General features: G+C 38.9%; 1 pseudogene; it reads left to right on the top strand.

Annotated features, from left to right (window-relative positions):
- Positions 1-214: 214 nt before the first annotated feature.
- Positions 215-8,469, top strand: LOC121253874 (annotated as a pseudogene).
- Positions 8,470-12,171: the final 3,702 nt, after the last annotated feature.

The raw sequence follows: 12,171 nt of genomic DNA, 5'->3' as shown, positions 1-12,171 counted from the left end.
TCTTCCAAGCTCTCTTCTTTTCAGGGTGATTTTTTTTTTTAATTTAATTCGTCAACGTTTTCGAATCCGAGGTACACAAAACATTTGCTCGGCTTGTTTTACAATATTTTCTTATGATCTGTGAATATGTGAGAACATATAATTGATTTTTTAAACAAAATATCGAGTATTCAAGTTTGTTGTCTGTAACCAAGTTCGGTAAGCTTGGCAAAGATTGGCATTCTGGGAAGGGATTGGTTGCGAAGGAAATGCATTGTGAGAGGGATTGGGAAATGGGTATGTAGTTAGACATATTTTTGCTGTAAGATGGATTTGCAGGGTAATTCTCAGCCTGAATCGGGAAAACTGGAACAAATCGTTTCCCAATTTCTATTAAAGAGCTTACACATTATTCTGGACTCAAGGGTTCCTTCTCGTCGTCCACATGGTCGTAGTGGGGACCTGTCATCGGCTTCTTATGTGAGAAAGAGTGACAAATGGTTCAACTTAGTGTTAGGTGACCGTCCTGCAGCTCTGGATAACTTGAGTTTCTGGCACAGAAATCTGATGGAGCCAATGATAATCGATGTCATACTGGTTCATGAAGGTTCTAAATCAATGGGGGGATCTGTTGAGACAGTTATAGAGAGGTGGGTTGTTCAGTATGAATATCGACGAGTTGTGGCTGCTCAAACTGGTGGAAGTTCTGCCTTATACAAGAAAACATACAAGAAGTCAATAATACTTTTACGGGCTCTTTATTCACAAATGAGGCTTCTCGCAGCATATAAGATCTTCCGACAGCTAAGTAGATCAAGTCAGACTTATAATTTTGACATCATTTACAAGGTGCCTTCATTTGGTGATCCATTCTCAAAGGTGGACGAGGAAATGATGGAGGAACACAGTTTCAATCATGTGGAGGCCTTCCCTGGCCGCCTTTGCATATCTGTGGCATACCGTAAAACACTAAATGACTTTAACCTTGAGCCTTCAACCTCATTGCCACCAAAGCTTATTACAGACTATGTTGGTAGCACCAACACCGACCCTATGAGGTCCTTTGTAACACACCTGATGATAGTAGGTGTTTGGATGACTAGAAAACATAAAAGAAAAGATAAGAAAAATTGGTCACATTCGAGGTTGACCTAGCCTTCAAGAAAAAGAGAGAAAAGAGATAATGAAATATTTTCATTAATGATTCTGGATAGATGAACCCTAGAGCCCTTGGATCTTACATAAAGAAGATGACCCCTACATGGGCCCAGGCTAACACAACTAAAGGCATACAATAGAATAAAACTAAGGCCCAAGGCCCACTAGCTATCTTAAGGCCCAAATACATGCTAAATGTGAAATTGTAAATGACATTAAACGGGCCCAGGGCCCATAGCCCAAATCTTTCATTCGGGAACTGTGACGAACCATCCTCCATAGAAGCACCTTGTCCACAAGGTGTGGTATCCTTGCCCACAAGTTTTTCACCACCAGGATCAAATACTAGAATTTTCTTTGTACCAACAGCCACCTCATGTTTCTTGATAATAACATCATCAATGGGAATGGCTTCACTGTTGCCATCAAAGCTTTCTTGTAGCCTGCTTCCGACCCATTGATGACAGTCTTCCTTCTGAAAATCAACAGTCCCAAAATTTGCATGTTTTCTGGTCAAAGGAAAGATAAGAGTTAAAACTCCTCGTTATTGCTAGCCATTCTTCATCATACTGGATCTCATAGGGTGGCTCTGATTCGAGTTCAAGAATCTGTAAAAATGGGCGCCCAGGAAGACATTTATCAAGTGCAAGAACTTTTGTCAGTGGGCCACCTTCCCCATGTTGAACAAGAGCAGCAAGATTGCAGTGTAGATGAGCTGAAAACCAATAAGGTAGTTTCAATTTTTTAAGAAGTTGAGCAGCTGCTGCATTTCCAAGAGTCCTTTCTTCCATCTCCTTCTTGAAATATGGTTTGCTTCGAACCAGCTCCTCCCACTTCCCATAATCAGTGATGCCAAGAGGCCAATCATGTGAAAGAAAAATATCAACCAGTTCCTCAACTTGCATGAGTTTTTGGACCTCGTATTCACGAACATGATGCACAGATCTGATTGTACTCTCATTATAAGGAGGCCTTTCATGGTGTCCTAAATAATAATTGCGTGAGTTGTAAATTCTAGAAAGTCCACCAATGCGAAAGTTCCAGCACTTGACCACCCCAGCAAATCCCAAAAAATATATATTAGGCGCTGCCCATCCTCCATAATACCTGGATTGAGCTCCAATTGGAAATATAATAATCAGATCAGTAAATGCTTCTCGTTGCAACCGCCTCAAAATTTCAATCAAAGGAAGAAAACCAATGGAAGGCTCAACGATTCCAGCTTGCAAAGCCCTCTCAACTTCATTTTCATTGCCAGTAGCTTCTTCCATATTGATGGGTACGGTTGGCAAAACATCAAGCAGTTGATGGGCAATTTTCTTATCTCCTAAAACTTGCAAACCCATGAATCTTTCCCCTCCACCACATACCTTACAATACCTCTCAGTAGCAATATATCAAGCACAAGAGGAACGAAAGATTTCTTACCTCTCACTTCCCATGCAACCCGTTTCTTTGCTCGCCTCTTTCTCAGGTTGTAGTCGATTGCAATATGCTGAACAAATTTAAGCTGATCACCATCCTTGATGCTGTAATTTCTGATAAGTAGTGTTTGGATAACTTTAAAACTCAAGTCTTCATTGCTACACCTTGAAACAAATTCATGATTCTCCTCACCCATTTCAGATATGCAAACGGATTGAACAGGACCCAATTTGAATAGACGAGCAATTCGAAGATCAACATTCCTGGTAGCAATCGCTTCAGGTTCCTTGTGAAATCGAAGCCCAGAGATTCTGGAATCGGCACAGAACCGAGCAACCACCGGCTTAGACGGAGAAGTTGAAGACCACCGGCATAGAACCGAGCAATTCGCTGAGCTTTCTTCCTCCACGTTCGCGGCCAGCTCAGACTAGTGGCTCAGCCACGACTCGTGGCTGGTCGACCTGGTCGTCTTGACCCGGTGGGGATCATTGGGCGCGGCCGAATTCTTGTCCTTGGAAAACGCGGTGTCTGAAGAGAGTGATAAAGTGGCGTGGATGGCCGATATCGAAATGGTAGTGTCGCCGGAGACACAGACAGTCAGAAACGGGCTTCCCCGAATGAGAAAGAACCTCAGGTTGGAAGATGGAAAGTCCAAAGTGACACTGAGATCACTGAAGGAGGAAATGATGTAGGTGTTGTCTGAGATGGTGAGGTCAGGGTTGAAAATCTGGTAGATGGAAGCTGAGTCGAAGGACTGTGATATGCGACTGAGATATCGGTTTTGTCGTGGGCAAGGAGGTTGAGAATGGAGTGTTTTGAAGATGGACTATGATGGAGGAGGTATGATGAAGTGCTTACTCTGCTTCGCCGATGAACCCTGTGACAGATCCATGATCTGTTTGTCCCTGTACGGCGTCGTCTTCCTCAGCTCCCACCGATTAAAGAGATCGGTGACTTTCGGTGTCTTTTGGTCTTCATCGACGCCACCGGGATCGAACTCCCATATGATGGTTACACCTCTTACGATTAATGAGTCTTTGTTGCAGAGGACGACCGAAAGAAATGAAGAAAATGGACAATAATTTCTCAGAGGGAGAGAAAGAGACGAGATACGGAGGGGATGAAAAAGAGTAAGCTGAGCGCGGTTGAACACCTCATTTTCTTCCATTGTTTCTGTATATTTTTCTTCTTGCAGGGTATAGAGTTGGCTTTCTAGATTTGAGAATTCTTAATTGAAGTTGTTCTTAAAATCTTCAAGATTGTTCTTAACATCTTTAACTGTCTGCAAAATCACATCCAAACGTTGTTGCGATTATTCGACTTGGTCTCTGATGTTAAGTAAGGATAAAATAATTTTTTCTATTTTCATGGATTGATGATGCAGCCGATTCGAGAAAAGACTGGCTCTGATACTACTTGTAACACACCTGATAATAGTAGGTGTTTGGATGACTAGAAAACATAAAAGAAAAGATAAGAAAAATTGATCACATTCGAAGTTGATCTAGCCTTCGAAAAAAAGAGAGAAAATAGATAAAGAAATATTTTCATTAATGATTCTGGATAGATGAATCTTAGAGCTCTTGACTCTTACATAAAGAAAATGACCCCTACATAGCCCAAGCTAACACAACTATGTATACAATAGAATAAAACTGAGGCGCAAGGCCACTAGCTATCTTAAGACCCAAATACATGCTAAATGTGAAATTGTAAATGACATTCAACGGGCGCAGGGCCATAGCCCAGGTCTTTCGTTCGGGAACTGTGACATCCTTTCCCTCTTCGGAGAAGGGTGTTCGTGCTATTTCCTTTCCATTGAGAGCAGTATGAGCTCCATTTCCTGTGCCATTTCAACGTCCACACAGCTAGACAAGTGGCTTCCACAGAGCAGCTTTTTCTGCACAAAATCAACCCATTGTTGGATCTCCACCTGCATATCGCCCATCTGCTTTGCCATATGACTACCCATCTCCACCTGCTGATATATATAGTAATAGAGTTCCAAATTAAAGAATGCCAATCCATCAAAGGACTATTAGTTATGATGGTTATGAGCTTTCACCTCCATTCTCTCCATCTCCATCCCCATCTTCTCCATCATACGTCTCCACTGGATATCATCCTATGCGAACACGTGTACGTACAGAAACTGCTCCTGTAAGTATACCACTTTCAATGGCGAGCAGAAATTCTAGATACCTTTCTCCCAATTATTCTGATCCAAGTAGAATTTCTCTCCCACCTTTATCTCCCAGAAGCAGAAAGACTGATCCTTCATCACAGGAGTCTCCTTATGGAACTACATCTTTTAGGAAAATAGAGTCTTTAAGGTCTGGAGAGATGCAGAATCATTATGCTGGCCAGAAGGTAGTCCTGATTTTCAAATTAAGATACTTCTTAGTTCTATGTTCCCACTCCTGAAATTCAATTTTTATTTTTGTGGTTATCTGATAAGACCCATTATTATGTGTTGCATAGATGATCAGAGATAGCAAAGATGATTCAGGGCGGTTCTCAGGATTGTTATCTTCGAGTGGCTTACCACGTATTGGATTTTCTAGAAGCTCCAGCAGATTATCTTTCCAGGATGACTTAGATGATAATATTTTTTCATGTCCTTTTGATGTTGATGATGTTGATACATTGGATATTCAAGTCAGGTATGTCAATTTACCTCGTAATTATAGATATAAATGAACTCATTAGCAATCTTCAGTCTTAGTATCGAGCTTGATGTCTGCAGTCTTAGTTATTCACAGGTTTTATGCTTTGATTATCCTAGTTGCTTTGCTTGCACTTAGATTTGTTGTTCTTCAACTGTTGACAACTAGGCTTCCAGCTTCTAGAACTGTTTGGTCACTACACATACTGGGGACTTTCTCTGGGAAGGAGTTTTGAAGCTCAAGTATGATTGATTGCAAAGGCCTAAATAATATAATATGAAAATAATTATATCACAATATTTATGTGCATTTTATGATGGTAACAAACTGCCTTAGTTGTGTTCGGTAAGATCTTCATTCATTTGGCAATAATGTGTGGGTGTCTGCCTGTCTTCCTTGGGTCTCTGTGTGTGTGTGGACTAGGGAGTCATTTAATTTCAAGAGAGTCTAGACTGACCTGATGGCTGCATTGGTGCCCTGTTATCTAGTTCCTAAATTTACTGTTTTTCTTGTTTAAAAGAGTGAATAAACACTTTGAAAGAGAGACAGAACTAGCTAATGCTCGATAATGTTTTATTGAAAACAACCATCATGGATCTTCAAATTATCTTATGAAAGAGCCAATTACCTATATAGAGAAATGAGGTGAGAGTTATTGATGGGAAGTTCATGATGCTAGAGTCATTTGATTGGAAAAACTAAACCTGCAATGTTGCTGTTAAAATAGGTCTCTCTTTATTGGCTGCAATTTATCGACAAATAAAAATAATGTGCAAAATTCTGCACTATTTTCTTCTTATACTAATCATGCACAGATTGTTTTTTTGGCTGCTGGCAATGGTCTTCGTGGGTTGCTTATATGTCAATTTATGGTATCAAAATCATGCTGTAGATGGAATAGAGCTCTAAATCGTATCTTAGTTCAGACATGACTTTTGTCTAGAATGTAATCAAAATATAGAAGCAGTCATTATGGTGAATTAGAATTTAATAGGGTGTATTCTATTCATTTTTAAGCATCTTATTAGAGTTCTCCTGGATTCTTTTGAATTCTCATCTGTTAAAGAAATGTTTTGTCTACAAAGAGATCATGCAGCCATGTCTGTTTGTAAACTTTTTTTTGTAAGATCTCTTTCTAGATCTAGTACTTCTCAAATTTTATTCAGCCTTGATGCAGTTTCTCGCAAGTGTCCACATCTGGTTACATTAGGTTTACTTTATTGAAACAGTTATGTTCTGACTAAAGACCACCCTTCAATTGTCAAACAACATCCAAACTCCCCTCTCTTTCTTCAGCTACCATCTCCCTGGTGATATTTAGTGTGGTATAATTCTGATGCTTGCATACCCATAACTAACAAACACCAAAAGGTAAGTCCTCTGAATGGATGCAGAGAGATGTTCTATGATTGGATTCTGATCATGAAGTTGTTTATTGTCAAGACACTTACAGTCATACCTATTGTTAGCGCTAGTGTACAGGGTTGTCAGATGTGGTTTTCAAATTGCTCTTAAAAAAAGCTCCCCACTCCTTGCATGCATATATTGAGTCTACACAAAGCCTACAAAGCCCCCCATTGGTTCCTCGTTTCAGTCACTATACTTGTGGACCTTCCAGGTGCATAGGTATCTGCTCCTACTCTGTATATGGGATTCACTTTGGCTCCTTGCTCCATGATGCAGCCGCAACTCAGAGATGATGTAACGCCCCAATAGAAGGCCTAATCCACATAGCCTATACTTCGAAATGACTAGTCAATGATACAATTGAAGCCCCATTAGAACTGTATAAAGAGCAAGAACTTCTCCTTCCCAACCAATGTGGAATCTCATACACCACCCACTCTTATCATTTATCAAAATGGGGTATCACAATCCCCCCATTTATATTCCCAACATCTTCGTCGGGCCAGTCCGTCGTAGGTGACTTGGCTCAAGTCCCACATTTCTTGTTTGGATAGACTTTGATACCATTTGTAACGCCCCAATGGAAGGCCCAAGCCACATGATCTATACGCCAAAATGACTAGTCAACGATACAATTGGAGCTCTATTGGAACATTATAAAAAGCAAGAACTTCTTATTCCCAAGCAATGTGAAAACCCATACACCACATATCCTTATCATTTATCAAAATGGGTATCACAGATGACATGTTTGACTTTCTCTATCTTTCACTTGCCAAGTGCTGGCAACAGTGTTAGCTTATAAATTACCTTCAAGCATCTGTCAATTGTCTAGTTATTCTTGTCTAAGTGTTCATGAGGAATGCCAGTGCACTAGCAACACCGATGGCTATCCTTGTTCAAAATATCAAGCAAGTATTATTCCTAGTTGTGGATCTTTGGGGTTTTTTCGGTATCGACTGTTTGGTGATCTAATCTTCCCGAGGAAGAATAAAAGTGACCACTGTACTTTGGTGACTAGCTTATGGACTTGAGGACGCATCAACACTAGAGTTGTTTGCAACTATTAAACCCTTTTGTTTACTTATTGTAATTAATCCATTTCAGTCATTTGTTGATTGTGATTGAGTTTGTGATTATGTAATATACTCTCTTTTGGCCTTGTCTTAGGATTTAGGTATGCATTCACGTTTATTGCATTGCCCTTTTGCAGATATGCATGACTTAAAGCTTTAGTATCATGTTTTTACTTTGTTTATAAATTTTGGTGAACAGTCAGAATTTTGATGGGAAAAAAGCTTCCGAGTTTACCTCACAGTCATTGCCAATTGTTAAAAAATCACAAGATGCTGCCGTTGGTGTCCTTGTTCACATGTTGAGGACTGCACCTCCTCTGCGCCAAGATTCATGTTGTTACTCATCCCACTCAATGAAGACTGAACTTGAGGGAGGAGTCCCTACAGCATCTGGATTCTTTATGCCTCGAAAGACTGCTGATGCACTTGAAGAGCTGCTGATGCACTTGAAGAGCTCAGGAGTTTCAGAGAAATGAAAGACCTACTTCTCTCCAAGAGTGGAACTCGGTTGGTCAGCAAAGATGACGTTTGAGCTTGCTGCTTTGATGGATTCATCTTTGTTTATTGAGACAGAAATTTAGCTCCTAAGAGAGAGGAGATGACAAGAGTTGCTGGCAATGGCAATGAATGAAAGGACTACCACCATGATGCCAAGGCTTCAATAGAACAGAAACTTCAGGAGTGACAGATTATGTACATATCATGACTAAAAATATTCACCGATTCATGAGAATTGCTATGTAAATGTTTCGGGGCCATTACATTGTTTTATAGGTAAAAGTTCCAGTTCTGGTTTCCTGCAGCCAGCAAATTTAAGTCTCTTCTTCAAGACTTGGAGAAGAAGAATAAAACCAAGAGAATACTACCAAGGTTGTCTAAGCAATCACACATGGGAAAGAATTCAGCAACTGTACAAGCTGCTGAAAATTCTTTGCATTCAGCACTACTTAATATCTGACAGCTTACGGATTCGTTAGCTTTCAGAAAACATCTAATATCATCTCATCTAATCATTACAAATTTTCTAACTTTCAATACAAAATAAAATAAACAATTTAACTTTTTCAAATTTCAAAATAAAAATAATATTAAAAAATATATTCTAACAATATTTTATTCAACTTTTTAACTTTAATCTCATCTCATCTCTGAAAACAAACGAGTCTTTGTATGATTATATCCTAGCTTTAAATTGCTGGATCCTGGCGAGGTGGTTAGGGGTTTTGAGAGAAGATTTTGTATACTTTTAGAAGTCAGGAGGATTAAGAAGAGTACAATAAAACCTTGAAACAAAGAAACAAAACTATATGTCAAACGTAAAGTTCAAATCTAATAGATTGTGCAGGATTGTCATTATGGTAATGCTTGAAAAGTTGGCATTTTGTGTGAATCTTTGATAACTTCCTGGGACATCTTTGAAATATTGGAGGGATTTTTCAATCAAGAGTGAGATGGTTGGTTTTTTTATGGCCATGGTGACAAGTCTCCTTCTAATATTTGGCTTTCCATTCCAAGACTTGTAGCATCTCCCACACTAGCTTCATCTGGCAGACTTGTGCAAGTCTAGGGTAGTCGCCCTCGATGCCAACTAGCAGGAGCCATCCCATCATCAAATTGTCTTGCTGATGGACTAGCAAATTATGGAGGAGCAGGGAATGAGGTTTCTTAGTCATTTGTTCATCAACTTCCAAAAAATTTGCTTAGGATATTTACTATAGACAACACAAGTCTACCTAGTTCTAGGCATCAAAATTATGTAATTACTATGTAATCAAAACTAAGTAAATGGTTTTTTGTAACCCCAAAACTTCTTAATTGCGAAAGGTATTCTTCTGTCAGAAGTAGAGGTTAATAAGAAAAATTAAGATATCGTCCAAAAGTAGAGGGTTAATAACAAAAATTAGGATATAACCTCCTTTGGAATAAAAACGTGCCATCTGAATCTATACTCCAAAAATATTAGTAACGCTACAATTACAACTTGTTGAAATCATTATAGATGATAATGAGTAATGCTAAATACAATCATGGGTTATACAAATGTCGCACTCTTTTTGAAAATGAGTGAGATTAACGATTAAAAAATTATTATTTTTTTATATTGGTCTCATATTTATTCATTTTTTTAAAAAAGAATTCTATGATTTTCACGTGAGTCTCATATTTACTCACTCTTCATTTCTCGTTAAACTAACATAGTTATATCCCAAATAACAACCTTTATGGTGATTGACCATTGGATCGGGCCAATTATTAGTTTTTATTTTCTCCACAAGTGTATTTGTTGTTTATGGGTGTTGAGGTCCTTTTCAAAAACGCTATGTACAGTCACTTTTGTGTATTTCTTTATCCTGATTGGCTGCTTCAATTCTTTTAATATAAAATAATTATTTTAATCAATCACATCAGTAGAGTGCACATAGAATAAGCAAAAATGACTATGTAGTAGAACTCCGTGCATTTCCCTTCTAGCGTCTCTTTTCTTTTCTAATGAAATCCAGATCCAGACAGAAAAAACAAGGGTAGGTCCGGACTGTTGCACAAGTGAACAAGTATTAAAGCCGAAGCGAAAGCACTAATCTGCCTTACTGGGCAGTAAGAGAATACAATTGTCAATTAAAACTCACTGCACAACCCCCCTAAACGATTGAAGTTCTTAAACATACATTTAGCATCCACAATTAAAGCAGTTCGTCGTAAAAGCGTAATATGGGTCTTCTTAACCCTAGCAAATTTACTTCAGAGCTCCACAACTAAAGAACCCCTTATGAGTTCCCCAAAATTCTGTTTCCGGCCAATGGATAACTGAAAGTGCAAAAATAATAAAGAAGGGCGGTAGGATAACATATACACAGAGGGAAAAACAAAACTCTGTTGCCCATTCTACATCTGAAAAGCTGCATTAATTTTCCTGGAGTACTTTTGAACCATCATAAGAGAACAGGAGTACTGCATTCTTGTAACTAACTTCTGCAAGTTCTTCCTTGGTCATATCAACAAAGGATGCTACATAATCGAGTACCTGGAGATGATCAAAGAATACTCTTTTTAGCCTCGTGAGCCATAGCATAGGGTCAGCAGCACTCCTAAACATGTACAAGAATGTAAAACTATGACCGGAAAGGGAAGTGACAGCACACCTAGTATATCATACATTATCTGAGAGCTCTCGTTACCAACAAAAAAAAAAATCATGAAGCCGATAACTTTTTTATTTTTTACCAGTAAACCGCACTAGACATGTAAAAAGCCCATAACTGTCCTGTTAATTAACAGCTAAAACCAGGCTTAGCACTTGTAGAGATACTTTACAAGAATATACGCAATTTGTTTCAGGTACTCTGATTAAGTGAAATATGTCCTAGTTTCAATGCATGATCTTTTTATTCATTATCAGCATAGCTATGCTGCTATGAAACTTTTTCAAATAGGATACAATTTGTAACCTCCCCGCCAATTCTTAGCTTTAGTAAAGTAATGTAATAGGCCAAAAATTAATCTTACCATTCAACTACTTCAGGTTTCCATTAGTAAAGTAATGGATGACTGACGACTTATGATCAATAGGAGGTCTCACGATGATTATCTACGAGAAACCCACCATTTTCGGTGATGATGTTCCGTTAATGGTGAAACGGTTGTTGACAGTTACATTGGTCAGTTGTAACATAGCTTTGAACTTTAATACTACCGAAATGACTAGACTGGTTGAGTCTAAGGACAAGGAGGCTATGAACTGGAATGGGCTTGGGCCTTCGTATCACAAGGCTTTATGTGTGGAGTCCGTTTCTACTCCAATTTGGGCATCAACATTGAATATCCCAATTTTCTCTAATTCCCTTCATGTTATTCCCTGTTCCATGAACAACAGCTAATAACCGAGATTTCAAGCACAAGTCCAAACCAAAACCAGGCCTTAAGGAATAGGCTTCTGGCCCACTAAAATACACTACCAAATTTACTAAAACAAAGATAATGCAAGTTACATTTAAGCCCAAGTTAATTTGGGTTTATTACATTGCCCTCCCCTCCAAAGAACCGTGTCCTCAAGGTTTAGAGACAACTCGAGATTCCATTCCTTCCGACAATATTATTTGGTAAACTGCAGTTTTGCCCAATTTTGATTCCGGTGAGTTCCTTTGCTCCTCCATGTCTAAGATTTTAAGTTTTCTTTCCACACTCTTGTCTGTAGCTGACCTCTGCTACATGTCTACAAGTTCCAAAAGTTGATTTAAGCTCATGAAAAATCCCAGGGAAGAAGGGCACCGTACCATCAAGTGTTTCCTCAGGTTCATAGTTCACACATCTCAAAAGCCAACCCTTTTAAGGCCTTGATATGGGCCTTTTGGCTGTCAATCCAATAAAAGAGCTAAGGTTCCGATTTTGAAGCTCAAGCTCAGGTTCCATGGCAACTTCAAGATCAGCATAACTATACTTCCCATTGGATTTAATGCATTCTA

Source organism: Juglans microcarpa x Juglans regia, chromosome 3D, assembly GCF_004785595.1.
Source record: "Juglans microcarpa x Juglans regia isolate MS1-56 chromosome 3D, Jm3101_v1.0, whole genome shotgun sequence".
NCBI classification, from domain to species: Eukaryota; Viridiplantae; Streptophyta; class Magnoliopsida; order Fagales; family Juglandaceae; genus Juglans; species Juglans microcarpa x Juglans regia.
Note: the sequence above shows the minus strand (reverse complement) of the source record. Positions and strands in the feature narration are given on the sequence as shown.